This window comes from Miniopterus natalensis, chromosome 18 (assembly GCF_054644295.1).
Source record: "Miniopterus natalensis isolate mMinNat1 chromosome 18, mMinNat1.hap1, whole genome shotgun sequence".
In the NCBI taxonomy this organism is placed as follows: domain Eukaryota; kingdom Metazoa; phylum Chordata; class Mammalia; order Chiroptera; family Miniopteridae; genus Miniopterus; species Miniopterus natalensis.
Window position 1 is genome coordinate 12,919,847 of NC_142098.1, and position 26,739 is coordinate 12,946,585.

At 42.5% G+C, this 26,739-nt stretch overlaps 1 protein-coding gene and 1 pseudogene across 2 annotated transcripts in view; one reads left to right on the plus strand and one right to left on the minus strand.

Annotated features, from left to right (window-relative positions):
- Positions 1–254: 254 nt before the first annotated feature.
- The window catches only part of ANKRD11 (ankyrin repeat domain 11), a 203,551-nt gene continuing 177,066 nt past the window's right edge, over positions 255–26,739 (plus strand). For both annotated transcript variants that reach the window (XM_087827485.1, XM_087827486.1), the window contains exon 1: positions 255–325. The gene's annotated coding sequence lies outside the window, so the exon portion shown is untranslated. The remainder of the gene's footprint in view (positions 326–26,739) is intronic.
- On the minus strand, positions 17,827–18,441 carry LOC107543471 (ferritin heavy chain pseudogene; annotated as a pseudogene).

Sequence of the window (26,739 nt, forward strand, 5' to 3'; positions counted from 1 at the left end):
CGTCGTTTCATGAGGCCGGCTCCCGCCGCAGCCGCCGCGGGTCTCGGAGCCAAAGGCCGCCCGAGCCGGATCGCGATGGAGCGAGGGCCACAGGCGGGGAGGCGCCGCCGCGGAGCGCGCGGCCCAACGCCCCCTCAGTGATTACTCGAGTCGCTGCGGCCCCGCCGAGCCCGGTCGCGCCCGAGGGGCCGCCTCGCCGGCCTCGGAGCCCGCGCAGCCTCCGCCGCCTTCCCGCGCGGGCCGCGGGCCGGGAGCCGGGCCGGGGCTGCATGGCCTCGCCTGCGCGCCGCCGCTGAGCCCGCGGAGCCGCGCCGCCCGGAGCCGGGTGAGAACCGCCGCCGGCGCGGGGGTTTGGTGGGCGCCGGGTTGTGGGACGGTCTCGCGGCCTGCAGGCCTTCCCGGCCAGGCAGAGCAGTGCGACGTGCTCCAGGCGGGCCTAGGGGCCAGGGCAACCGTGAGGGCCGACGGGGGGCTCCGTGTGGGCCTGGGGGGCCTGGGCAGCAGTGAGGGGCTGATGGGAGAGCTCCAGGCGGGCCTGGGGGTTTGGGGCAGCCCTTATGGGCCGAGGGTGGGCTCCGGGTGGGTCTGGGGGGGCCCAGAGCAGCCGTGAGGGGCTCCGGGTGGGCCTGGGGGCTTGGGGCAGCCCTGAGGGGCTGAGGGTGGGCTCCAGATGGGCCTCGGGTGCTCGCAGCAGCTGGGGGGGTCCGGGTGGGCCTGCGGCTGCGGCGAGGGGCCGAGGTGGGGGGACTCTGGGAGAGCTTGGGGGAGCCGTGAGGGGCAGAGTGTGGGCCTGGGGCGGCTCGGGGCTGTCGTGAGGGGCTGAGGGTGGATTCCAGGCCGACATCGGGGGTTGCGGGGTCTGGGCAGCGGTGAGTGGTCTACGGGGGTGCTCCGGGGTGGCCTAGGGGCCTGGGCAGCCGCGAGGGGCCTACGGAGGGCTCTGGGAGGGCTTGGGGCAGCTGTGAGGGGCCGGCCGTGGGCCTGGAGGCTGGGGCAGCTTGAGGGGCTGAGGGAGTTCCGGGGCGGGCCTGGTGGGGGGCCCGGAGGCAGCCTTGACGGGCTGAGGGTGGGCTCCAGGGAGGGGGCCTGCGGTAGGCGGGAGGGGCTGAGGGTGGGCCTGGGGGTCTGGGGAAGCCGTGAGGTACTGGGAAGTGGGTTCCAGGGCCGTCCTGAGGGACCTGTGGGGCTCAAGGTAGCCATGAGGGGCCGACGGTGGGCCTGAGGGGCCCAGAGAAGCCGTGAGGAGCTCACGGACGGCACTGGAGGGGGTGTTGGGGGGCGCTGGGGGCTTGGGGGACCCCGGGCAGCCGTGAGGGGCTAAGGGGTGGGGCTGGGCGCCCAGGGTAGGTTTGAGGGGTTGATGGGGGCCGCTGGGTGAGTCTGGGAGGTCCCAGCAGCTGTGAGGGGCTAGGGTGGGCTCCGGGGGCCCAGGGCACCTGGGAAGCCGGGGCACCGACCTCTGACCCGCGCGGGAGGGGCGCCCTCACGGTAGCTGTGGTAGTTGTTATTCCCAGTGTCCCTATTATTATCGCTGTTTTGAAATGGGAGCTGGCGGGTTTCGGGCTGAGAGCCGGAGGGGGCGGGTGAGCCGGGGCCCTGGAGGGAAAGTGGGGGCGCGGAGGTTGCAGGAGGCGCGCGTGGGCTCGCAGAGGGGCAGGAATTCGGGGCAGCGGCGCAGGGGGTGTTGTTTCGGGGGGGGGAGGGTAGGCGGGACTGGGGAGCGGGTGGGAGGGAAGCGGTGGCGGCTGCAACAGCAGCCCTTGGCCTCAAGGAACAATGTGAGACGTTGCTTGAAATGTTAATTTCCGTTCCTCATTTCATCATTCCCTGGCAGGGCGGTAGGGGTGTGTGTGTGTGTGTGTGTGTGTGTGTGTGTGTGTGTGCGCGCGCGCGCGTGTGTGCGCTTGCTTGCTTGCTTGCTTGTGTGTGCGGGCGCGTGCGTGTGCGTGTGTGTGTGTGTGTGTGTGTGTGTGTGTGTTGGCCCTGCCTCATGGATTCAGTACCCTCTCAAAGAAGGATTGTGCTTTTAAGTCCTGTATCCCCGCCATGTTGGGGGGGGGGGCTCTTAATTTTTTGAGGTCTGCTCTGTTGCTGGTGCCCCATTAAGGCTTTCTCCTTCTGTTGTGTTTTTGGAAAGCCAGTCTTATATCCCATCTTCCAAGGAGTTTTAGAAGATTAAGCTGGTCTAAGAGGGCCCTGTGCTTTGAAAACCATCTTTTTTTCTACCATTTAATGTGCAACATACTTAGGTATAGGTTATGAGATGTTTCCTATCCATTTGCAAGAACAAGGTGGTTTTGCAAATTTCTCTGTAGAGAAATCAAACCTCGGGCTTTCCTATGTTGTGAGTTTCCTGAAGTGATTTAAACAGTATCCTTAACATACCTTTTCAACTGAAGAGTAAAAGTGTGCATAGTTGTTGAATTGCAAAACTTAGAATATCTTGGTCCTTTTGGTGGGATGATAAGATAAATTCAGCAAAACGAAAGATAATATTGCTTGTGGAAAAATGCCATTGAAACAGTTACTATTTTGGGTTTGTGCAAACCCAGTCAATGGCATAACTTGGATAGTTCTAAATCAGAGACTCTGAGACTATTTAGTTGATGTCTTTGGTGTCTTGATTTCTCTTAATAAATGTTGGCTGTCCTGGAAGAGCTAGAGTTCTGTTTGTGTCTTGAGAATGATTGCACAAATACTCTGATATTACTTTGAAACTGTAGTTTTTTTTGTTTTTTTTTAAAGGAAAACATCTTGCTCAACTTCGATTGTGACCCTGGAATTGGATCCCTATCTTTGGTGTTTCCTCCCCCACCCTCCATTCAGCTGTTGTTCTCTTTCTGTAAAGTTTCACGCTTAAGAGCAGGATCTCATTTGATAGGCTGGGCCTCTTGAATGGAATGAGATGGGAGGAAACAAAGACCAAGTTGCTATGACATTTTTCTGTGTTCTTTGTGCATGCCTCTTGAGTTAGTTAAGAAGCTACCCAAAGGTATTGCTAGATTTGATCCAAATTGGAAACTTTCAGAAGTTATTTTCTCCTGAATTTTTTATTGTGGTAAAATCTACATTATATAATTTACCAGAAGTTTGTTTTTAAAGGTGTCACATAATTTAGATTCCTCATTTGCAGTTATAAGTTTGTGTCAGCTTTCTTACTTGAATTTCCACTGTCAGATGTTTTTCTCTAGACCCTCTGTGGACCAGCCATGTTAATCACACTGCACGAGCAGTGTGCCTTTCATCTCTCTAAACCAGATGGGCTGCTTATGACTAGTGGCTGTCATGTTAGGTTAATTACAGTGTTGATACAGTGACAAGTAGAACTTTCTACAAACAGACTTAAGGAATATTGAGAATATTTTTCAAGAAGCTTTGTGTACCTTGGATTTTAAGTATACTTGACATAGTAAGTTTATGTTTCATCACATATAAGGAGAGTTTTTTTGCATATGGGCAATGAGCCCATAATCAATTAAATAACATAATTAGAGAGTGTCAGTAAATGCTGGTTCAGAGCATAATCTGCATTTGTTGCCAAAATAAGTGTTTTGATCTGTCCATTACCCTGTGTAAGTCCCTTTATCCCTCACATGGTAAGTGTAATGGATGAGCTTCCTTCAGTAGCAAGGTGTTTGCTAGTTAGTATGTGAAAATGATGATGCATTGCTGTCTGACCACATGCTGTCAGTTTATTATTGCTGTTTAGTCAGTGCTCTGTGGGGATTGAGTTTGGCTGGTTGATAAACTTTATACAAAAATTGAATGAACTCAACTAAACGTTATTGTCTTCAAATGTTTTTAGTATGTGTTCTCTTAATTTTAATTTTTTTTTTTTTTTAATCCCCATCTGAGGATATTTTTTCCATTGATCTTTAGGAAGAGTGGAAGGGAGGGAGGAGGGGAGAGAGAGAGACAGACATCAGTGTGAGAGAGATACATCGATTGGTTGCCTCCTATACATGCCCCTACTGGAGCCTGGATCAAGCCTGTATCCGAGGTACCAGCCCTTGACCAGGAATCGAACCCGAGACCTCTTTATCTAAGGGCTGACGCTCTAACTACTGAGATACAGGCCAGGGCTTAATTTGAATTTCAAATGGAATTATTGTGCAATTCAACTTTTTCAGTTTTATCTTAAAGCTATATGGAAGAGGGTGTCAATCCTCAGTTCTTAGAACTCTGGCAATTAGAGATAATCAACATATAAAGCCTTTTTAGGTTTAGGAAATGATCCACTTTAACAACTACTTTGTTAATTCTGTAAAGATGTTTCTATTTTTAAGTGGCTCTTCGTCCTCGTCGTTGTTGTTGCTTCATGGATCTTATTCATGGTATATTTTAAGCCAGACCCAGACCCAGCTGTATACTTAAGTGTCTGTTTTTGTTACTCTTTTGTACTAATCTTCCATTCTTCCCCCTCAGTATTTAAATTTTTCTTTAAATTCACCTTTGGAGCAAATAGCATTTTGATTGATTGATTGATTTAGAGAGAGAGAGAGGGAGAGAAGAATGAGAGAGAGAGAAATATCAGTTTGTTTTTCCATTTATTTATATATTCATTGGTTGACTTTCATATGTGCCCTGACCGGGGATCAAGCCCAAAACCTTGGCGTGTGGGGAGGACACTCTAACCAGCTGAGCTACCAGGCCAGGGCTTCAAATGTTATTTTTTATTTTTTTAAATAGTTTTATTCTTTAAAATATATTTTTATTGATTTCAGAGAGAGAAGGGAGGAGAGGGAGATAGAAACATCAATGATGAGAGAAAGTCATTGATTGGCTGCCTCCTGCACACTCCCTGGTCTGGTGGGGATCCAGCCTGCAGTCCGGGCATGTGTCCTGACCAGGAGTTGAACCTCAATCTCCTGGAACATAGGTCAATGCTTAACTGCTGAACCACGCCGGCTGGGCCAGATGTTATTGTTATGATAAATGTCCCAATCAGAACCTGGTGGCGTGGCCCCTTCCCCCAGTCACAGTGTCTCTGAACTGGTGCTCTGGCTACATTGGCTTTTCATTTCTTAGATTGAGCCATGTGCCTTATTCTTGCACGGCCATTAACACCTGCTGATTCTCTGTATGGACCAAGGTCCTGTTGAGTGTCCATCCCCTTTCTTGCAAATCCTCCCCTCACTCCCCCAAAAATCTCCACGATAATTCCTACTTAACCTTAAATATTGCTTCCTCTTAGAGAGCCTTCTTAATCATCTCTCCCAAGGAAAGTGGCCACCCCATCTCGTTATAGCCACATAGAACTTAACACAAGTGGTCAAATACGTAATGACTGGTTTATGTTTGTCCCCATAATAGAAGGACTGTAAGCTTAATAATGATAGGGATAGTCTCTGGTCACGCACGAACCAAACTAAGGCATGACACTAATTGTCTCAAGAAGTATTTATTGAATTGTTTAAAGGCTACATACGGAAGTATTTGAATAATTTTGAAAGGTGAAATTTAGGATTATGAACTTTCATTTATTTGATTGACTAAGAAGTTTGCTATGTGCATATCAGCCATTTTTCCACTTGTTTTCACTATAGGCATGTCTTTACAGTTTAGATAAAGGTGTGGGACATGGCTTTTAAAATTGGCACAGAACAATAGATAAAGGAAAATAATAAAGAGGAGTTTGTCTGTGTGGGAAGGAAAAAGATGCTTTCTGTAAAAGCAGTTTTAGTAGGACTGCTGCTTTTGGGGCCATAGTCCAAGGCTCACTGAGTGTAGTTTGTTGCTGCTCCTGCTTGTGGTCCTTAGGTATTTCATCTAGAATTTTGAGCACCTGGCCACATGTAACAGAAATGATGGTTTAGCACCCTAGTATAGTCCTTTGCAAGTTTTAGCATTTTAAATAGGATATATTTTTTCTTTTTTTATTAATTTTTTAGAGAGAGAAGAAAGGGCAGAGTGAGAGAGAGAAACATCAATCAGTTGCCTCCCATACACCTTTACTGGGGCTTGAATCCACAACCCAGAAATGTACCTTGACTGGGAATTGAACCCACAACCATTTTGATGTATGAGACGACTATCCAACCAATTGAACCACCTGGCCAGAGCAAAAGTTTTAGCATTTTATTATTTATTTTTTTACTTACTAACCCACTGTATAAAAAAGTTCCTGGGTGTTGGGGCCAAAGCCTCAGTTTAAATATAAATTACCCAGAATAGAGGTGGCCCCTTAACATATATTACCCTCTTCCAGTTTTATCATTTTAATAAAGAAAAAAAAAAGTCTCTTTGGAGGGAAATACACCAAAATGGAGTTTTGTTATTTTTCCCCATTTATGTTTGTTTTATAAATTAAAAAAAATGAAAACCTGTTATGTAAGTGACAAAATGGCTTTTGAAAGATTAATTATGGGTATAATTTAGGTGATAGAGACTTGAGTTCTTGGTTAGGGTACAGTGAGTTTGATATGTGTGATTTTTAACTTCTTAGGTAATAAGGGACAAAAGGAATTGGTTGCGGCTGAAAAAACTAAAAGACCATTCTAGAACTTTCTGGTTTTGTGAATACAGCGTTAAGTGAGTTTTCACTGTGAAAGGACTGAAAATCCTGTTGCTGGGCCAAGGTTTCTTTGATGCCATGTGCCCTGGATTGTTGTCGTCTCCACTACACCCCCTCCGCCCCCCGCCCCAAGGCTGAGGTGGCTGTTAGTGTCCCCTACTGCCTGGCTGACCCAAGTTTCCAGTTCTGCCGTTGGTGTCTTTGCAGTGAATTATTTATTATCCTGAAAATCTGTAAGCACTCTTTTTTCACTTGTAAAGAAACCGATGTGCACCTGTTCACTATATAAAAATGTTGGCCTTTTCTCAATGTAAAACAGTTTTGATCACTTAGATCAAAATTTTTTGTCAAGGTTAAATAAGATTCCTAAAATCCCCCTCTCCCCTAAAGAGTTGTTTAACCCTAAAAGAAATGTGACCTTTAAGAATGCAATTTAACTTGTAAATGTTTTAATAACTTTCAGGTTATTTTTTCATCTAAAATGTAGCAAGTAGACTTCTTTTCTCAGCTTATTAGTAATAAGTACCCCTTCCTCCCAGACTGAAATGCCAATGTCCTGGAATAATGAATATTTCTAAATAATGAGAATATTGCATAGAGTGTTTGGTTCATAAGGTTTTGTCTAAAGTTATGATTAGTTTTTTTCCACTGCATTCATATACAGCAAAATAAACAAAAGACTTTCATTTAATTCTGGGTGACAACGTAAACTTGCGATCATTATATTAAACTGTGTAAACTTATCTAAAATAGAGAGGGTTAGAGAAGCAGTGAGGAACCTTATTACTCTTAAAATAGGCCTTGCTAGTATGTACCACATTTCTAAATGTGGTTTTACATCCTGTAAAACAGGAAGTAAAACACACACACACACACACACACACACAAAACCAAAAAACCCCAAAGCATTACTCTTGAAGGAATTAACTTAAAAAAAAAATTACTAAAATGCCTTACTAATTATAGGATGTGCAGAACACTTAAAAAAAAACTTGCCTTTTTGGATGATTACAAAGAAAACCCAGCCTTTGGGGGTCTGAAACTTGGAAGAACTTGTAGCTTAGGTTAGTATTCCACAACCCCTTGGGTGATTGATTTTAAGGAATTTTTAGACTTTGTGAGTTTTTTCTTTGCTAGAGGTGTATGATTTGCTCCACATATATTTAGATTACTCATATGGGTTTTTCAGTACTTTGAGAATAGTGTATCTGAAATTTGAAGTTTAGTGCTTAATATATTAATTATGCTAAAACTCTCAAAATATTTTCTTATGGGATTCCCCCCCCCCAACATATGAGAAGAGTAATCTTTGAATTGTGTCCTTTATCTTTTATTGTGAAACTCAGGAGGAAAGTGATATGTCCTTTTACTATAGCTTAAGTAATTTTCAGCAGATGTAACCTTAATGAGATTTACATGCAAACTGTTTTTCTTTGGTGAAGAGATTAGATCTGAATCTGCTAAACTTGGGTTCTTAACAGATGACTGACTAAAGACTATGTTGAAGCAATAACTTTAATTTTTAAAGAAGGATATTTGAGTAAAGACCAATGGCACAGTGAAGTTTTAGGAAGTTGGGGAGAAAAACCTCTATCCTAGAATTTAACTGTAGTCTCTCCTTTTCCTTTTCTTTTTCCTTTTCCTTGATAGCTTTCTTCTAGGCCCCCAAATATGTTCTTTCAAGGAGTTGGGGACACATGTAGATGGGAGGGTGTGTTAGAGGAGGTGACATAGGAGGTTGTGAGGGTGGAAGGAATACATTCTCTCAGAATTAAAAAAAAATGTTCTAGTGTTTTCTGTTGCTGCTGTAACAAATTGCCACAAATTAGTGCCTTAAAATAATACAAGTATATGATTTTACAGTTCTGTAGATAAGCCTGACATGGATTTCACTGGGCTAAAGTCAAGGTGTCAGTAGGGCTGGTTCCTTCTGAAGGCTCTAGGGTAGACTCCATTTCCTGGCCTCTTCCTTTTTTTTTTTTTTTCTTTATCTTCACTCGAGGATATTTTTTCCATTACTTTTCAGAGAGAGTGTCACATTGATTGGTTGTCTCCGCACGTACCCAACCAGGGCCAGGGATCGAGCCTGCAACAGAGGTACATGCCCTTGGCCAGAATCAAACCCTGGTCCCTTCAGTCCATGGGCTGACACTTTAACCACTAAGCCAAACTGGGTAGGGCAGGCCTCTTCCTTTTTTTTTAGAGGCTGTTCACATTCCTTGGCCCTTTCCTCCACTCTTCAAGCCAGCAATGTTGCATCTCTCTGATCTTCCAAAGTCACATCTCCTCCGCAACTCTCTTCTTCCTCCCTCTTCCATTTTTAAGGACCTTTAAGAAGAGAGTTGGGGAGGAGATGTGATTATATGGGGCTCACCTGGATAATTTATCCAGGATACTCTATCTGTTGTTTAGCAACCTTAATTCCACCTGCAACCTTAATTCTCCTTTGCTGTGTAATCTAAAATATCCACAGGTTCCAGTGATTAGGATGTGGCCCTCTCTGGGAGCATTATTCTGCCAACCACACTATGATTCCATGGATGCTGTCATAGCAGATGAGGTTGGATCTGATCATTGTGCAGCTGGCTCTGATGCTTTGCTTTGGTTCACCAGAGTGGTTTTGATTCTTGGAAAGCCTCAGTGCCAGTGTTGTCTGGCATTGATGGGGGATCAGTGAGTGTGGTGGAAAATACATGTCCTGGACACAGTTTTGTTTAAGTAAAGTTTTATTTTGGAATAATTTTTATTTTTAAATTTTTTTATCTTTATTGTTGAAAATATTACAGATGTCCCCTTTTTATCCCCATTGATCCCCTCCACCCCACATCCATCCCACCCCAGGCTTTCCCATACCAATGTCTGTGTCCATGGGTTTGATTAATCTCTTCCTACCTACTCCCCACCTTCCCTCTGAGATCCCTCAGTCTGTTCCATGCTTCTATGTATCTGGATCCATTTTGTTCATCAGTTTATTTTGTTTATTATATTCCACATATAAGTGATATTGTGGTATTTTGGAATAATTTTAGACACACAGAAAAGTTGCCAAAGTAGTGCATGGAGTTCCATTGTATTCTTTATCCAGGTTTCCAGTGTTAACCTCTTATATAACAATAGTAAGGTTGTCCACACTAAGAAATTAACATTGGTATGTAACTTTTTTTTAAATCTTCACCCAGAGGATATGTTTTTATTGATTTTAGAGAGAGAGGAAGGGAGAGAGAGAAACATGGATCCATTGCCTCCAGTACTCACCCCTCACTGGGGACCGAACCCGCAACCTAGGTATGTGTCCTGACTGGGAATCAAACTCGCAACCTTTTGGTATATGGATGATGCTCCAGCCAACTGAGCCACCCAGCCAGAGTTGGTATGTTACTATTAATTAAACACCAGACTTCATTTGGACTTCACCTGTTTTTCTTCTAATATTATTTTACTGTTCCAGGATCCCACATTGCATTTAATTGTTATATCTTCTTACTGCCCTCCTGTCTAACAGTTTCTCTCTCAATCTTTCCTTATTTTTCATGAACTTGGCAGTTTTGAAGAGTATGATCTTTGTTGTTGTTTTTAATCCTCACCCGAGGATATTTTTTCCATTGCTTTTCAGAGAGAGTGGAAAGGAGAGAGAGAGAGAAACATCAATGTGAGAGACGCATTGATCGGTTGCCTCCCGCATGCGCCCCAACCAGGGCTGGGGACCAAGTCTGAAACCAAGGTACGTGCCCTTGGCTGGAATGGAACCTGGGACCCTTCAGTCTGCAGGCTGACACTCTAACCACTGAGCAAAACTGGCAAGGGCTGTTTTTTTGGTTTTGTTTTTAATGATTTTGTAACTATTCATCCATTTAGCACAGTTGCAAAGCACTGTAGAGCTGATGTCTGGTTTATCTGACTACTGTTCCAAATGTGAACTGTTGCATAGTGGGAGAAAAGTTTTGTGTCTATTTGCAATTGGAGCGAGTTACATGTTTTATGGAGGGGGCTTATAAGACTAGACAAACTTAGCTTTTTTCCTACTTAACATTGACTTAGTGATGTTTATTGGTTGCTCACTGTTTGCAAGTCTGTGTTGTAGAAGCAAATGATTGAGACATAGCCCTGCCCTGAGATTGGGGAGAAAGAGATGCACTTAGGGGTACTATGAAAAGAAGCAGTTCAGGGGAGAGAGCGTTTTTGGCTTTGTAATCTGGGAGATGTAATGGAGGAAGTGCTATTTAAGAATCAACGCTATTTAAGAATTGGTGCAATGTCAGTGTGCAGAGAGCAGGGTGAGGCCATTGTAGACTGTGGTAAGGCACTGGACAAAGGCTGGGAGGTGGGATGTAACCTGAGAATGTCAGCTAGACCTGTTTCATGGAGCCCATGAAAGAAAATGGTAGCAGATAAAGCTAGGAAAATGGACTGGAGTCAAATTGTGTGGGACTTGAAATGATGATGCCTGTATTTGGCCTGCTGAGGAGGAGGCATTACATTGCCTGAAGCAGGACATGGTGTGTCAGAGTCTGATGGCAGTGGACAGGCCAGATGAAAGTCAGAGTAACTGGTGAGTGGAAGGCTTTGCAGTACTCCTGTGCCTAAATTTGGGATATCAAGAAAGGGGTGGCTTCTGGGAGTTTGGCACCGATAGAATCATCTCAGTTTGGCCACTGGTTATGAAAGGAGGTGAATATTTTACCCCCACCATTCTCCTTTTGGATGAACATTGGGTTTAAAATGTGTCTCACTAGAAACACTATTATAGAAAGTAGAAAGACCATTTTCTATGGGAAGATGTAAAACAACCAGTTAGAAATGGATGAAGGGTTTTTAAAACTTGTTGTAGGAATAATAACTGAGTTCAGATGAATGGTAAAAATGCCCATTCCAGAAAAGTGACTGAGTGAAGTGCGTATAATAGAACCTGAATGTGGGTCTGTCAGTGTGGGAGGGATGCCTCAGGCAAGAGTAGGAGGAGCTCTCGTGAGAAGAGCTGTGTGGGCTAACAGGTTCCTAAGAGGATCTAGAGAATCTTGAAACAGGGAGGGAACTCTTAAAGTGGCCTGCATGGGCAAGTTGTAAAGACTTAATGGTGTTTGCTAGCTAACAAGTATTTGTATAAAAATGCTTGGAAATGACAGGGTAAGTTGATTGAGAGTGGATAGAATGGGGCAAACAAGTGATGAGCGGTTTTATAAAAGGACAGGGCAAAGGAGATGGGGAACAGAGGGCTGGAAGCTGGAAGGGGAGACTAGGTCACAGTGCTGGCTTTCTCTCTTGTGCCTGCTACATGCCACACTCCATCTCTGTGCTGTGACAAGCCTGAGTGCCTCTGGCCTTGTGATGCTTGCATTCTGGAGGGAGAAATGGGCAGCTTGGTCAGGAGAGGAAATGCTGTCTAGGGAAGTCTGGTAGGCAGAGGCCATGAGCCTGGGAGTGGTGACACTTTTCAGCTCACCAGACATTTAGTTTGAACACCTCTTATGTCCAAGACAGAGTCTGGTCCTTGCCCTGAAGCAGTTTATTTTAGACAGTATAAACTATAGGCCAAGGACAGTAGTTTAGGGTTCCTGTTGAAAGGGCTAGAGATTTTGGGGTCTGGAGAAGTAGCCTGCTGGTGGAGGTTACGTGGAAGGAAGAACAGGGATCTTGTTATTGCCAAAATTCATTGTTAGGCTTAATCTTGAACTTGTGTTTGTTGTGTATCCCCCATAGTTCTACGTACATAACAGTAGATACCTATCAATATTTGCGTGAAACGTCAATCTTAAAGGTTAAAAAGGGCTTATGGCCTGAGAAAGGAGTAATACTTGGCAAGAAATACATAATACTCTATGCAAGAAACATGTAATACTTTAAATCTGTGCCAAACATATTAACTAGTGTGATTTGCCCCTAGTCAGTAGAATGTAGCCTTTATCCTGCTCTATCATAGCACTGTTTATCATGTGCTGTGATCCGAAGAACTTTGCCCTTTGGTCTGTCTGTGGGCGGGCAGTGGTAAAACTCAGGCATCTGGCTTAGAGAACCTTCAATTGGTGGCTGTCTCAGTTGTCTCTACTGTTTCTTTTGGGGTCCTGAATTGCATATAGTTTAATTGCAAATACAGAAACAAATGGAGAGCAAAAGTGAATGTTTTGGCCCTAGGCAGCCTGAATCAGTCAGTCCTCAGACTGAAGAGTCCCAATCTTGATTCCAGCCAAGGGCATGTACCGTGGTGTTAGACCCAATCCCCAGCCCTGGTCCAGGTGCTTGCAGGGGGCAACCAGTCGATGTGTCTCTCTCACATCAGTGCTTCTCTCTCCTTTCCACTCTCTCTGAAAAGCAATGGGAAAGTCCTTGGGTGAGAATTAAAAAAAAAAAAGTAAATGTTTTGGTCAGCCTGATCTTTGCAGGTGCCTTGGGCAAGGTACACTTGAAGGGAGTTGCCTCAGGGCCAGGCCTGTGTGTGGTGCACTAACTTCTTTGTATTTATTTACCAGCTTCTCCATAACATTAAAGCATTTTACCTTTAATTGGTTGACAACTGCTGTTTATCTGAAGGAGAGGACTAGTTTTTACCATTGTTACACGGTCACAGGACTAATCCAACCACTGTCCTTTCTTGATTAGTAGACCATTTTAGAAGCTACAGAGCAGTGTAGATTTGTAAGTTACCTGTGACTTAACTGATCACAGCCAGGATGGGGCAGAGGACTAAGGGAAAGTCTCAGGCAGGGACCATGGCAGCCACTGAAATTCTATTTGAATTTTATAAAAATTTATTTGAGCCAGACTGAGGACCTGAGGTTGGCTTGTTAATTGTCTTTTTGTTTGTCCAGGATGCTTTTGAGGGCTATACTTTTAGTGAATTAGGTTACATTAAAAAAAATTTAAGATCAATGGGCAATCAAGGCTATTTGGTTTCCAAGTGTTGCAGCTGGGGCTGAAGTCAGTCTGTCCTGGGCTGCTGGGTTTAAGGTGAAGGGAAACACTTTGTGCCTCAGACTGTACTCTTTTAATGGAGTTATTTGAAGGCTAAAGTGGTAAGAGATTTTAAGCCATTTTAAATAATAGATACAAGGGTACCAGATATATACTAACTATGGTTCCAAGCTTTACTTTTTTTTTAGGACAGCTGTTTTTTGTTTTTGTTTTTTTTTAATATATCTTTATTGATTTCAAAGAGAGGAAGGGAGAGGAGAGAGGGAGTTGAAACATCAATGATAAGTTGTCATTGATTGGCTGCCTCCTTCACACCCCTGACTGGGGATTGAGCCCACAACCCAGGCATATGTCCTGACCAGGAATCGAACTGCGATCTCCTGGGTCCTAGGTCAATTCTCGACCACTGAGCCACGCCTGGCCAGGCTTTACTTGGTTTTAAAAATGACAGCTTTAGACCTCTTGGAGAGTCTGTAAGTTGGTTGCTGGCATGTAAAGGAAGGGGGAGAGATTTCTAGCAGGCAGAAGAATGTTAACGTGTTTATTCTGTGCATGGTCTGGCATGTGGGTTTTAATTTCAGCCCATACTTCCACTTACAAGATTTGAGAGTTGGAGCTAGAACTTGTGTTTTTACCAACAACATAGGGTACTTTAAAACATTCCCATGTAAATATTTGTTATTGGTGGCTAAGTTTCCTAAACTGTAGTTTTTACTGCTGAAATTGTAATTACTTTTGTCATCTAACAAGATTTAGAGCTGATAGACAGATCATACAATTTTTTTCCTGAGTCCTAGGAAAATAAGTAAATAAGTTCACAGTTTGACTTGGAAGCCTACCATATAATTCAGAGAGTAGACACTCATTATTAATAGTTGATACTGTTTGATGATGTTGATTTCCTTGAATGGATTCTTCTGGTGTTGGCTCACTGTGTCTCAAGAGAAAAGGTCCTCCCTTAGCCAGTGGTTCTCCCTGGCTCCCATCATAGGGGAGAACATGCCAGTTTCCTTGTCTGAAGGCCCCAGTGTATGGCTGGTTATGTCTCAGCAGGTAGAGCATGGTGTGGGTAAAGCAGTGGCTTTAGTTTTTTTTTCTTTCTCTTATAATATGTTTTTATTGATTTGAGAGAAAGAAGAAGGAAGAAGGGAGAGAGAGAGAAATATTGGTGAGATAGAACATCGACCGGTTGCCTCCTGCACTGCCCCTACTAGGGATCAGGCTGCAACCTGGGCATATGCCCTGACTGGGAATTGAACTGGTGTCCTCTTGGTTCATGGGTTGATGCTCAACTGCTGGGCCATACCAGCTGGGCTGGTTTTAGGTTTTATCCTCATATGGGCCTGTTTCTCAAATGTTCCAATTTGATTAAGTAATAAAAGTTACTCTCTTGAATGTAAAATCCGTTCCGGATGTTGGTGAGTTTATAATTAACATTTTATTGTTAACTTTATGTTATCAGTTGTATTATTCTTGTTCATGGACCTTTCTTTAATAAGTTCATGCACAGCAAAAGAAACCATCAATAAAGTGAAAAGACAGCCTACAGAATGGGAAAAAATATTTTCAAACCGTATATCTGATAAGGGTCAAAATATCCAAAATATATAAAGAAGTCATACAACTCAATAGCAAAAAAAGCCCCAAACCAAAATAACCCAATTAAAAATGGGCAAAAGACCTGAATAGACATTTCTCCAAAGAAGATATATGAAAGGCCAACATGAAAAGAGGCTCAACATCACTAGTCAATTAGGGAAATGCAAATTAAAACCACAATGAGCTATCACCTCATACCTTTTAGAACGGCCATCATAAAAAATATAAGAGATAATAAATTCTTGTGAAGATGTAGAAATGCATGGATGGTGAGAATGTAAATTGGTGCAGCTACTATGAGAAATAGTATGGAAGATCCTTAAAAAATTTAAAAGCACTACCATACAGGGTTCAGCAAAAGTAGGTTTGTAGTTGTGAGGAGGCAAAACAAAGTTTATTCTTGTATTACTATAATTGTAACCTGTGTGTCATTTTCCATATGAACAATTATAAACCTACTTTTGCCCATTCTTGTATGGTCCAGCAATTCCAATTCTGGGAATATCCAAAGGAAACAAACCCCTCAAAAATATATCTGCACCCCTATGTTTATAGCAGCATTATTTTCAGTAGCCAAGACATGCAAACAACCTAAGTGTCCATTGAGAGTTGAATGGATAGAGGAGTTGTGGTATATATATATATATATATATATATACACACACACACAGTGGAATATTATCAGCCATAAAAAGGGAGGAAGTCACCATTAAGTAAAATAAGACAGAGTAAGACAAATACTATAAGACCTCACTTATATGAGGAATCTAAAATCAAACAAAAAAAACCAAACTCAAAGAGCTCGGATTTGTACTAACCAGAGGTTTGGAGGGAGGGGGAATTGGAGGAATATGGTCATAAGATACATTCTTTCTGTTATAAGATGAATAAGTCATAAGGATGTATTGTACAACATGATGACTATAGAATTCTTATTAGAAGGAGAACATTTTTTCCCCTCTTTTTTTTTTCTTTTTGAATTGTATCTTTAGAGAAGATAGATGTTAGCTGAACCTATTGTGGTAATCATTTCACAATAAATGTAAACCAAACTGTGCTATATACCTTAAACTTATACAGTGGTGTATGCCAATTATTTTTCAATAAAACTGGAAAAATATTTAAAAAGACATTCACTACAAGGTCTGAGTTGTGCCCACTCAGTACCAGGAATGCCATTTAAAAAACCTTCGAGCAGCCCTGGCTGGTGTGGCTCTGGTTGGGTGTTGCCCCATACACCAAAAGGTTACCAGTTTGATTTTCTGTCACTGCATATCATGGCACATGCCCTGGTTGCCCCAGTAGGAGTGTATGCAGAAGTCAACTGATTAGTGTTTCTCACATTGATGTTTCTCTTTCTCTCTAAAAGTTAATTAAAAAAAAACCCTAACCAAAAATATAAAACCTGTGAGCAGGGGGAGGCCATTGGATTTCCCACTTCCTTAGCGGGCTTTGGTGTCTCTTACCGAATTCTGTGCAGCCTCTCCCTTTCACCACTAGGCTCTCTCCCGTCATTGTTGCTGGGGTGTTAATTTAGCTGTTCGTGCCTTTGCTTTGAAAGATAATTTAAAAAGTACACACTCACATATCTGTAAACTGAATATATTCAAAGGCAAGTATCATGTGCTGATTAATCAAGAGAAGTAGTTTTTCAGGCTGCTTTAAATAGCCCTCAGTTTTATTAAAAGTAATTTCTGAGTGAGATGTTTTTTATATCAAGTCACATTTGTTTTATATAGGAGCCAAACCTGCCATGTAATTAATGTTTTTCTAGTGGCTACAGCTCCTGAGGTTGGTTATCTGACACCCGGAACACTTAAGGATCATGATTCTTAAGGGACTGAGTGTTAGGTGGGGGACCCACTGGGAACAGGGGGACACGTTGTCCATGAAGTTATCAAAGGTGGGATGTTTACCTGGTTTGGGGTCATTTTTATGTGAGGGCCCAAGTGTGTCACTGTAGGATGGCTCTGTTCAGATATGTTTATTAGCTTTCCAGACTACCTCATCCTGGAAAACTGGAATAGTCAAGGTTTCATTCTGTTGAGGTGTGATTCTTTGAAGTTAGAGTTACAGGAATGAGAAGTTTTCATTAAGCATCAAAAATTGTTTATGAGCCCTGGCTGGTATTGTTCAGTGGTTAGAGAATCAGCCTGAGCACCAAGAGGTTGCAGGTTCAATTCCTGGTCAAGGGTGTATACTGGGCTGTGGGTTTGATCCCTGGCCCCTATTGGGGCACATTTGGGAGGCAACCAATCAATGTGTCTCACATTGATGTTTCCCTCCCTCCCTCCCTCTCTAAAAATCAATGGAAAAACTATCCTCTGGTGAGGCTTAACCAAAAAAAATTGTTTATGAGAAGTACTAATGAGAAATATAATAGGAAGAAGCTGCCACTTGTAGCCAGATGATGCAGGGAATGGCTTGAAAATGGCTTTTCCCCAGCCAACAGATGGAAGAAGAGTGTGGCTTGAAGGCAGGGCAGCCTCCAGGTGGTGTATGACTGTTGAGCAAGGATGAAAGGGACACATATAGATGCTGTTTGGCTACTTACGTGAGTAGGACATCCAGGTTGCTCCTGGAGGGCAGTGAGTCTGTGAGGCCTGAGACCGGATCCCTTTGGGACATTGTGTGCTGAGTTGGGCTTGGAGAGTGTTCACGTGTGGTGCGGAGACATCACATAATGTTGGTTAACATGTAGGGTTTTTTCTTGGGTACCAAATTACTTTATTTGAAGGAACGGTACAAATGAAAGACATAAGTGGATGATTTGGTACAAGTTCTAGAAAAGGTAAAGGTAACTCTAACATGCGGGTACTGCTCTGGTGACCAGGAAGTCACCCCGGGGCTATGGGAAGCCAGCCTAAGGCTCAGCTCTCATCACTGTCTCCCAGGGTGTGCTTGTCAAAGAGATACTCTGCCATGCCAGTTTCAGGGGCCCCCAACCTGCGCAAGTTGGTTACGTGGTCACCCAATTCTTTGATGGATTTCACCTGCTTGTTCAGGTAGTGAGTCTCAATGAAGTCACACAAATGAGGGTCATTTTTGTCAGTGGCCAGCTCGTGCAAGTCCAGTAGTGACTGATTCACTCTTTTTTCCAAGTGTAATGCACACTCCATTGCAGTCGGCCCATTCTCCCAGTTGTCCCGGTCTGGTTTCTTGTTATCCTGAAGGTAGATTCGGCCACCTCGTTGGTTCTGCAGCTTCATCAGTTTCTCAGCATGTTCCCTCTCCTCATGAGATTGGTGAAGAAAATATTTGGCAAAGTTCTTCAAAGTCACATCATCTCGGTCAAAGTAGTAAGACATGGACAGGTAGACGTAGGAAGCGTAGAGCTCCAGGTTGATCTGGCGGTTGATGGCGGCCTCTGAGTCCTGGTGGTAGTTCTGGAGCACCTGGGAGAGGGACCTGCTTGTGCTCATGGTGGCGGCTAAGGTGAGGTGGCTGTGGTGCTGGAGCCGTGGCGGGGGGCCTTGGGGCTGTCGGAGGCGCTGTGAGGAGCTGGTGGGAGGCCGGGTCTGGGCCGCTGGCTGGGACAGGTGGAGCGCCGGCTTCTGTCCAAGCACTGTTGAAGCAGGAAACCACGGCGGCTCTCTGTGAACACTGTTGGTTTTTTTTTTTAATGTAATTTTTTTTTTAAACTGATTTTAGGGAGAGAGGAAGGGAGAGAGGGGAAGAGAGAGAAACATCAATGAGAGAAACATTGATCCGATCAGCTGCCTCCTGGGGATTGTGCCTACAACCTGGGCATGTGCCCTGACTAGAAATCTAACTGGGGACTTTTTGGTACACAGGAAGATGCTCAACCAACTGAGCCACACTGACCAGGGCCACATGTATGGGTCTTTATTTTCGACTGAGATGTTTGGAATAGGATGTCTCTCTTTTAGTTTGGCTTTAATTATCTTCCAGTTTTTGTGTCTCCCCTTTTTTTATGTTGCAGTCAGTGTTTGGTAGGGTGATTCTTCCTGTTTGTCAGTCCCTGGCCATAAAAATAGAGTCCTCAAGTCCTGGGGGTATTTTATGGTCTGTGCCTGCCAGCCAGCCTTGACAGCCCTATGTGTGTGCTGCTCCCTAAAGTTCACGTTCAGGTGGCTGAGCAGGCCCACTGCTGCTGCTTTGTGCTCATAAAGATTGCAGTTAGGAACTATTCCTGAAAGAGTCAAAGGAAACTAACTTACTAAGCACTCTCCACATTAATCCATTTTTTTCCTTTTTAATTTTTTTGTTTCTTTTGAAGCTGTAATAAATTGGAAATAAAATAATAGATACCAATAAGCAAATATGGGGTCCAATTTTTAACATTTAAAATTTGTCAAATCATTTAATATTTCCAAAACTATTTTACTGTGACCTATTTTTTTATTAGGCACGATTAATCATACGAAAGATGTGCTGTCACCAGTGTTCTGAAAACCTGGTGCAGAAAGAAAGAGAATAAATGCACATTAAGGACAGAAAGGATGACTGGCCATATTCCTCCCACAACTTCTTTAGGCTCTGACATCCAGTGGGGTCACATCACAGTGTGTTGAGGAAGAAAGGGGATCATTTTGAGTCCTCATTATCAAGAAAATTTATTGTTTTCTGTTCATAGCTAAGCACCTTATATCAGACATGTCAATTCAATGAAGAAGTATTTCCAGATGTAGTGGAAATAAGATAGTTAAGAGAATGGTGGCCGGGCGTGGCTCAGCAGTTGAGCATCGACCTAGGATCCAGGAGATAGAGGTTCAATTCCCAGTCAGGGCATATGCCGGGGTTGTGGGCTCGATCCCCAGCAGGGGGCATGCAGGAGGCAGCCAATCAGTGACTCATCATTGATGTTTCTATCTTTTCCTCTCTTTTCCTCTCTCTGGAATCAATAAAAATATATTAAAAACAAAAAAGAGAATGGTGTTCCTCCTCTTAGAAACTATATATAATACTCATGCTTTCTGGGAATAATTTAGAAAGTTCTTCATCACTGTTGATTTTGTCTTACTAATTTTTAGCTAGAGCCCTCTCTTTGTTGTAGAGTGGGGGTTGTCACCTTGATCTATGTATTCATAAGCTATTCTCATCCTTTCTGTTCTTTATTATGGCAAAATATAAATAACATAAACATTACCCTTTCAACCACTTTTAAGTGTCCAAAACAGTGCCACTTATTACATTCACATTGTTATATAACCATCACCACTCTTCCCAGAACTTTTCAGCAGTGAACAGAAACTGTACCCATTGAATGATAACTCTTCATCCCTCTTCCCCCTGCCCCCGGTAACCACTGTTCTTCCTGTCTCTGAATTCAGCTACTCTAGGTATTTCATAAGGTGCGATAGTACAATATTTGTCTTTTGTGTGTCTGGCTTAGTCACTTCACATATTGTCCTCAAGGTTCATCCATGTTGTAGCAGAATTCTTCCTTTTTAAGGCTGAGTAGTAGTCTATCATATGTGAATACCATTTTTGTGTATCTGTTGATGGACACTGGGTTGTTTCCATGTCTTGGCTCTTGTGAATAATGCTGCTGTGAATATGGGAGTGCAAATATCTGTTCTAGTTCCTGCTTTCAGTTCTTTAAGGTGTGTGCCCAGAAGTGGAATTGGTGGATCATATGGTAGTTCTATGTTTAACTTTTTGAGGAACTGCCAAACCTTTTTCCATAGCGGCTATACCAGTAACACCTTTTTTTTTTTTAAAGGAGCATTCATTTTTGACTTTTTATTATAAAATGCAGAAAAGTAGACAAAATGGTAAAATGAACATCCTGTATGCACCATTTAGATTTAACATAGTTAACATTTTACCATATTCCTGTTTTTGTTATTTTGTTGAAGTATTTTAAAACTACAAATCCACAAAAACTTCAGTTAGGCCAGTTTCTTATACAATCACATTCTCTTTGTCACACTTAACAGAATAAACAATAATTTTCAATCATCTAATACCTAGTTTAAGGAGTACTTTTTAAATTTTTATTTTATATATATCTTTATTGATTTCAGGGAGGGGGAGAGGGAGAGAGAGAGTTGAAACATCAATGATGAGAGAGTCATTGATGGGCTGCCTCCTGCATACCCCCGACTGGGGATCGAGCCTGCAACCTGGGTATGTGACCTGACCAGGAATCAAACTGTGATCTCCTGGATCCTAGGTCGATGCTCAACCGCTGATCCACACCTGGCCGGGCAAGGAGTACTTTTAATAATTGACTTCATAAGCATGTATTAATTAGTCCAGTAAACTCCAGCAAAAAAAAATTCAGTGTTTTCTCCTCTTGCCCAACTTTTTAGTATGAAAAATTTCAGAAATATGGAGAAGGAAAAAGAAGAGAGTACAGTGATCATTCGTGTACTACCATCTGGATTCAACCCTTGTAAACGTTTTGCCATGTTTGCTTTTTTGCGCTTGTGTGACATGCGCAATGTTGCAATGTGGAAGTAAGATATAGACCTCATGACATTGCATCTTTATGGACATCTTCATAAAATGATCATCTTCTGTGAACTGCAGAATCACATTGCACCCAAGAGAATCATGTTGCACAGTGTATTACGTCCGTAATCAAACGCTGGCTGACCTAAGCATGCCTATCATTTGGTTGTCTTTAGTATCCTTTTTTTTTTTTAATATATCTTTATTGATTTCAGAGAGAGGAAGGGAGAGGGAGAGAGAGAGATAGAAACATCAATGATGAGAGAACCATTAATCGGCTGCAGCCCACAACCTGGGCATGTGCCCTGACCAGGAATCGAACCCTGATCAGCCTGTATCCTAGGTCGATGCTCAACTGTTGAGCCACGCCCGGCTGGGCAGTCTTTAGTATCCTTTAATGTCAGATTACCCTCCTGCTTTGTTTTTTCTTCATGAGTCCAGACTAGTCATCTGTAGACAGGAGTGCATTCTTGAGTTGTCTGGCTTTTTCCAGGTTGTGTGGTTTAACTTGTTTCTCTGTCCTTTGTTTCCTGTAAACTGGAAGTTAGGTTGGAAGGCTTAATTAGAGTTTGATTAAATATTTTTACCTTCAGAGGTAAATTTTTAGGGTCAGAATATTCACATAGTGACAAAGGATCAACCTGTAGATTACTTCTTGGTTGCAGAGGGACATATGTATCTTTATAATGGGAAGAAGACCTGGTGGTCCTCATTTTAACCAAGTGATCAAACTCAGCATCACTCATACTGTGTCACAGCGTTATCTATGAAATATTCTTACATAATGTTTAACCTGAGTCTGTATTAATGAGCATATGCAAGCATGAAACCTGCTTGGACCCTGGTTTGGAGAGAGGGAACAAAATGACTTTTAGAAAGTGTTTATGTCACCCTGGCTAGTGTAGCTCAGTTGTTGGCACGTTGTCATGTACACCAAAAGGTGGCGGGTTTGATTTCTGGTCAGGATAGTTACCCGGGTTGCAGGTTTGATCCCCAGTTGGGGTAGAGGCAAGCCATCAATGTCTTTGTGTCTCTGTCTCCCTCCCTCTCCTCCTCTCTCTAAAAATAAAAAAATAAATAAAATAAAGTTTATGTCAGTGATACCTCAAATAAAAAATGTTTTGGGGCCCAGCTGGCGTGGCTCAGCAGTTGAGCATTGACCTATGATCCTGGAGGCCGCTGTTCAATTCCCGGTCAGAGCACATGCTCGATACCCAGTGGGGGGTGTGCAGGAGGCATCTGATCAATGATGACTTTCTCATCATTGATGTTTCTCTCTCCTTCTCCTTTCCGCTCTGAAGTCAATAGATATATTAAAAAAAAAGATATGTTTAAAAATGTTTTGGAGACCATTGGATATTTAAATATGAACAGATGATATTAGTCAGTAAATGTTAATTTGCTTAGGTAAGATGATTTTGTGGTTTTGTAGATTAATCTTTGCTCCAGCAATATATAGACAGAAGACAAAATGTGAACCTTTGAGTCTTTGTGAGGGGCTTGACACATGTGCATATGTGCACTATGCTAGTTTATCACCTTTTCTGTGTTTCACATTTTAATATAAAAATATTGGAAGAATAGCCCTGGCCAGGTGGCTCAGTTGGTTGGAGCATTTTCTATACACCAAAAGGTGGTGGGTTCAATTCTTGTTCAGGGTACATACCTAGATTTGATCCCCAGTTGGGGTGTGTGCGGGAGGCAACAGATCGATGTCTGTCTCTCTCTGTCTCTCTCCCACACCCCCTTCTCTCTCTCTAAAGGCAATAAAAGCATATCCTAGGGTGAGGATTAAAATAAAAAAAAACAACCGGGCTGGGCATGACTCAGCGGTTGAGCATCGACCTAGGATCCAGGTGATTGGGGTTCGATTCCCGGTCAGGGCACATGCCTGGCTTGTGGGCTCGATCCCCAGTCGGGGGCGTGCAGGAGGCAGCTGATCAATGACTCTCATCATTGATGTTTCTCTCTCTCTCTCTCTCTCTCTCCCCCCCCTCCTTTCCTCTCTCTGAAATTAATAAAGATATATTTAAAAAATATATATATATAGGAAAAATTTTTTGTAGGTGATGCTTATATACTTCATATTGCATCTGTTTGCTGAGATATAAATTTGACATGCTAAATTATTTTTCTTCAATGATAGATGAGACCAAGGAAGACCAAAGGAGAATTTTTTTCTCACTTTGTTTCTTAAGCTATTGTTTTCATTAACAGGTGCTCGTAGAATAGACCTTGACCCATTTTTCTCCTTTTACCCTTGACTAGTTCCAAGCTTAATGAGCTCTGTATATTACAGATTGCCAGCTGTATCTTGTGTGCTAGTCTGTGTACATATGCATGTGTTATGTGTTCTTCGATGCAGTGAAATGGGTCTGTCCAAAAAGACTCTAAGTCAGGACCATGTCATAGCTCTTCTGATGCCTCCCAGAGAGCCAGATTCATAGGGAAGTGAAGAGGATGTGGTTTGGGGAGGAGGGTGATGGTGTACTGTTTACTTTGCAATGAGTGCAGTGAGCACTAGGATTGTGATTCCAAATTAAGAGTTAAAAACACTTATAAATGCATATGTTAAATGACTTAGGTCTGGCCACTTTTATTATAGAGAATATATAAGTAACCTGAATAGTAAAAATCTTAAGATCTGACAGCTCAAAGTTGTCTAGAATTCAGATTAAGTAGGAGAAAACAAAAGTCTTCCCTCCTTAGGGCTGTTAAGACTACATGGTGAGGTAGTAGATTGATGCTATTGTGATGATTAAAATTTTACATTCTCCATACAACTGAATTTTATTTTGTATTTATCTTTATGCTTACTTTTTCCATTGAAAATAGTGATTTTTTTGTAGGCTGGCATGGGAAATCCTTGCTTCTGGTCCCCAGCTTCCTTTACCTATCTCGTGTGTCCTTGCAGGGGTAGTCCCTGCATGTTCAAGCATATGAGTATATATATACAGTGGTTTACACAAGTAGTAGATACATACTGTTCTGTACCTTGCATTTTCCACTTATTCTTGGAACTTATTCTGTATTAAACCAATGGAGCTGCTTCATGATTTTCCAGCATTGTGTTAATGAGTGTGCCATAGCTTATTTAACTTCTGTTACCGATGGACATTTCCTTGTTTCCAGTGTTTTACTGTTACAGAATAACATCCTCGTGCCTACTTTTGAACAGGTGTAAATATCTATTGGTAATGTTCCAAGAATTGCTAGGTCAAGGATTATGGGTATTCTGATTTTGATTTTGCCAGATTGCTTGCGGTCGAAATTGTGCTGGCTCACACTCACCAATGATGTGTGAGTGCTTTCTGTTTGTTTTTCAAGACCATTTTTGTCTGCTCTATGTTCTCCATGTTTTGAGTTGGCCATCTTCAGAAGCAGAATTCTGACCTTTGGGAGAAGTGTCAGAGTGGTTAGCCTTCCTGAGTAGGTTGAAAGGTTTCATACCTTGAGGGACTGGTGTTTGTATTTTATAGCGATTTCTCTATTTCTGTCTGGAAAAGGCTGAAAAAATTACTGATTAAATAGTTAATGTTATTAAAACTTGTGATTTTCATTTGTAATTATGCATAGTAGCATTTGCAAGTCTGCCTGGCTGGACTACAGAGCAGCATAACCATGGTGAGTGCTGTGAGGCTAGTCCCCTTTTAGTTTTAGTAATCTTCAAAGCCAGTGTAGACTTCTCAGCCGAAGGTCACCTGTGGGTCTGGAAGAAGGGTAAACATCTCTTGGATTGTCTTTTCTCTGTGAGTAAAGGAGTTTCCAGAAGCACAAGTGGATTTGGGGAAGGAATTCCAAGTCAAGAAGAGGGATGGTGGGCCTGTGTTTGGGAAGGGAGAGGCTGATGGTGGCTCTAGCCTCTTCTCCCGCCTGTGTGCAGACTAGCTGGTCATGGTGGAATTGGCAGGAATGAGGTGCAAGAGCCTCTTTCTGGAAGAACCAGTCACCCCAGTCAAGCGTGAGATCAGGGAGAATATGTCTTTCGGGCAGCTCAGTCCCTGGGGCTTGAAGTCTGAGCATCTGTAGCTGCTGTTTGGAGAGCCACGCCCTGCTGAGTCAAGACCTACCCACTTGCCTGGGCTGGTCAGAGGCAGGCGTGGGCCGTCAGGGTCCAGACAACTCTCCTGGTTTGGCAGGGTTTTGGTTTGTATTTCTTCCTTATGTTGATACATAAACAGTAATTTTATCGTTACAAAGCAAATAACATTACTGTTCTATAAACAATCTCAGAACTTAAGACAATGTGAACTGTTAATGTTCCTTCAATGAAGAGTTCTGACTGCCTTTTAGGGGGCAACATGGCTATCCTGATTGTGATGGGATAGTAAGATTTGTGACAAGTAAGCATTAGGGTTAGGGACCTTGAAGACAAGGCCTTTACAATTTGATTCCGTTTTTTGAGAATGGGTTGATGGGCCTGAATTTGGTATTTTGATGTGAGAAGGCATTGGCTAAAATTATTTTGGTCTCAATTTGCATATTTCTATCTTTTCATCATTGTTTTGCTCAGCTGTTTTTATTTATTTAGGACTGCTCATAGATGTGTATTTTAATAAAAGTAATTGTGCTTAGTTGTTTTTATGTTCCTTATCTCCTTTCAAACTTCTGAGGGCATTTCTTGCCCTATGTAGATATTAAAACAGAGATCAGAACTTTAAATTTTATATATCGATTTGTGTCCCACTTACCTATGCATCATTGGTTGATTCTTGTATGTGCCCTGACCAGGGGTCAAACCCACAACCTTGGCGTATCAGGATGACACTCTAACCAACTAAGCTACCGGGCCAGGGCCAAAACTTTGATTGTAATTCTTACACTTGTTGACTTGCTCTTGTATCTTTTGCCACTGTTTCCTAGTTTAAAAATGGAAGACCCAGCATACTTTATTGCTAGTAGTGTTTAGCACTCATAAAATAGCTTTCAGACTTTTGGTGTGAATAATATAAAATTATTTTAGAATTTAAGGAAAAATTGTATGGATGATGAATAAATAATTAGCATTAATATTATTGATATCTTCTATCTAGTTCTTTATCAAAATGCTTTTCCTGACTGTAACATTTCTTTGTCTTAGAGAATAATTTTCATGTAAAAGTGGTTGCTTTATATTTTCTTTCTGGTTGCTATAGAAACAGTTGAATGTGGTAGTGAATGCTAGTCAAGTGCCAGATTACCCAGGTTTTGATGGGTGTGCCTCAAATTATCTTCTTTTCTCATTCCTTTTGGTTGCAAGAGCATGAGGATCTAGATGATTAGAATGGTGTAATTTTCTTACCTTACAGCTTAAGTTCTGG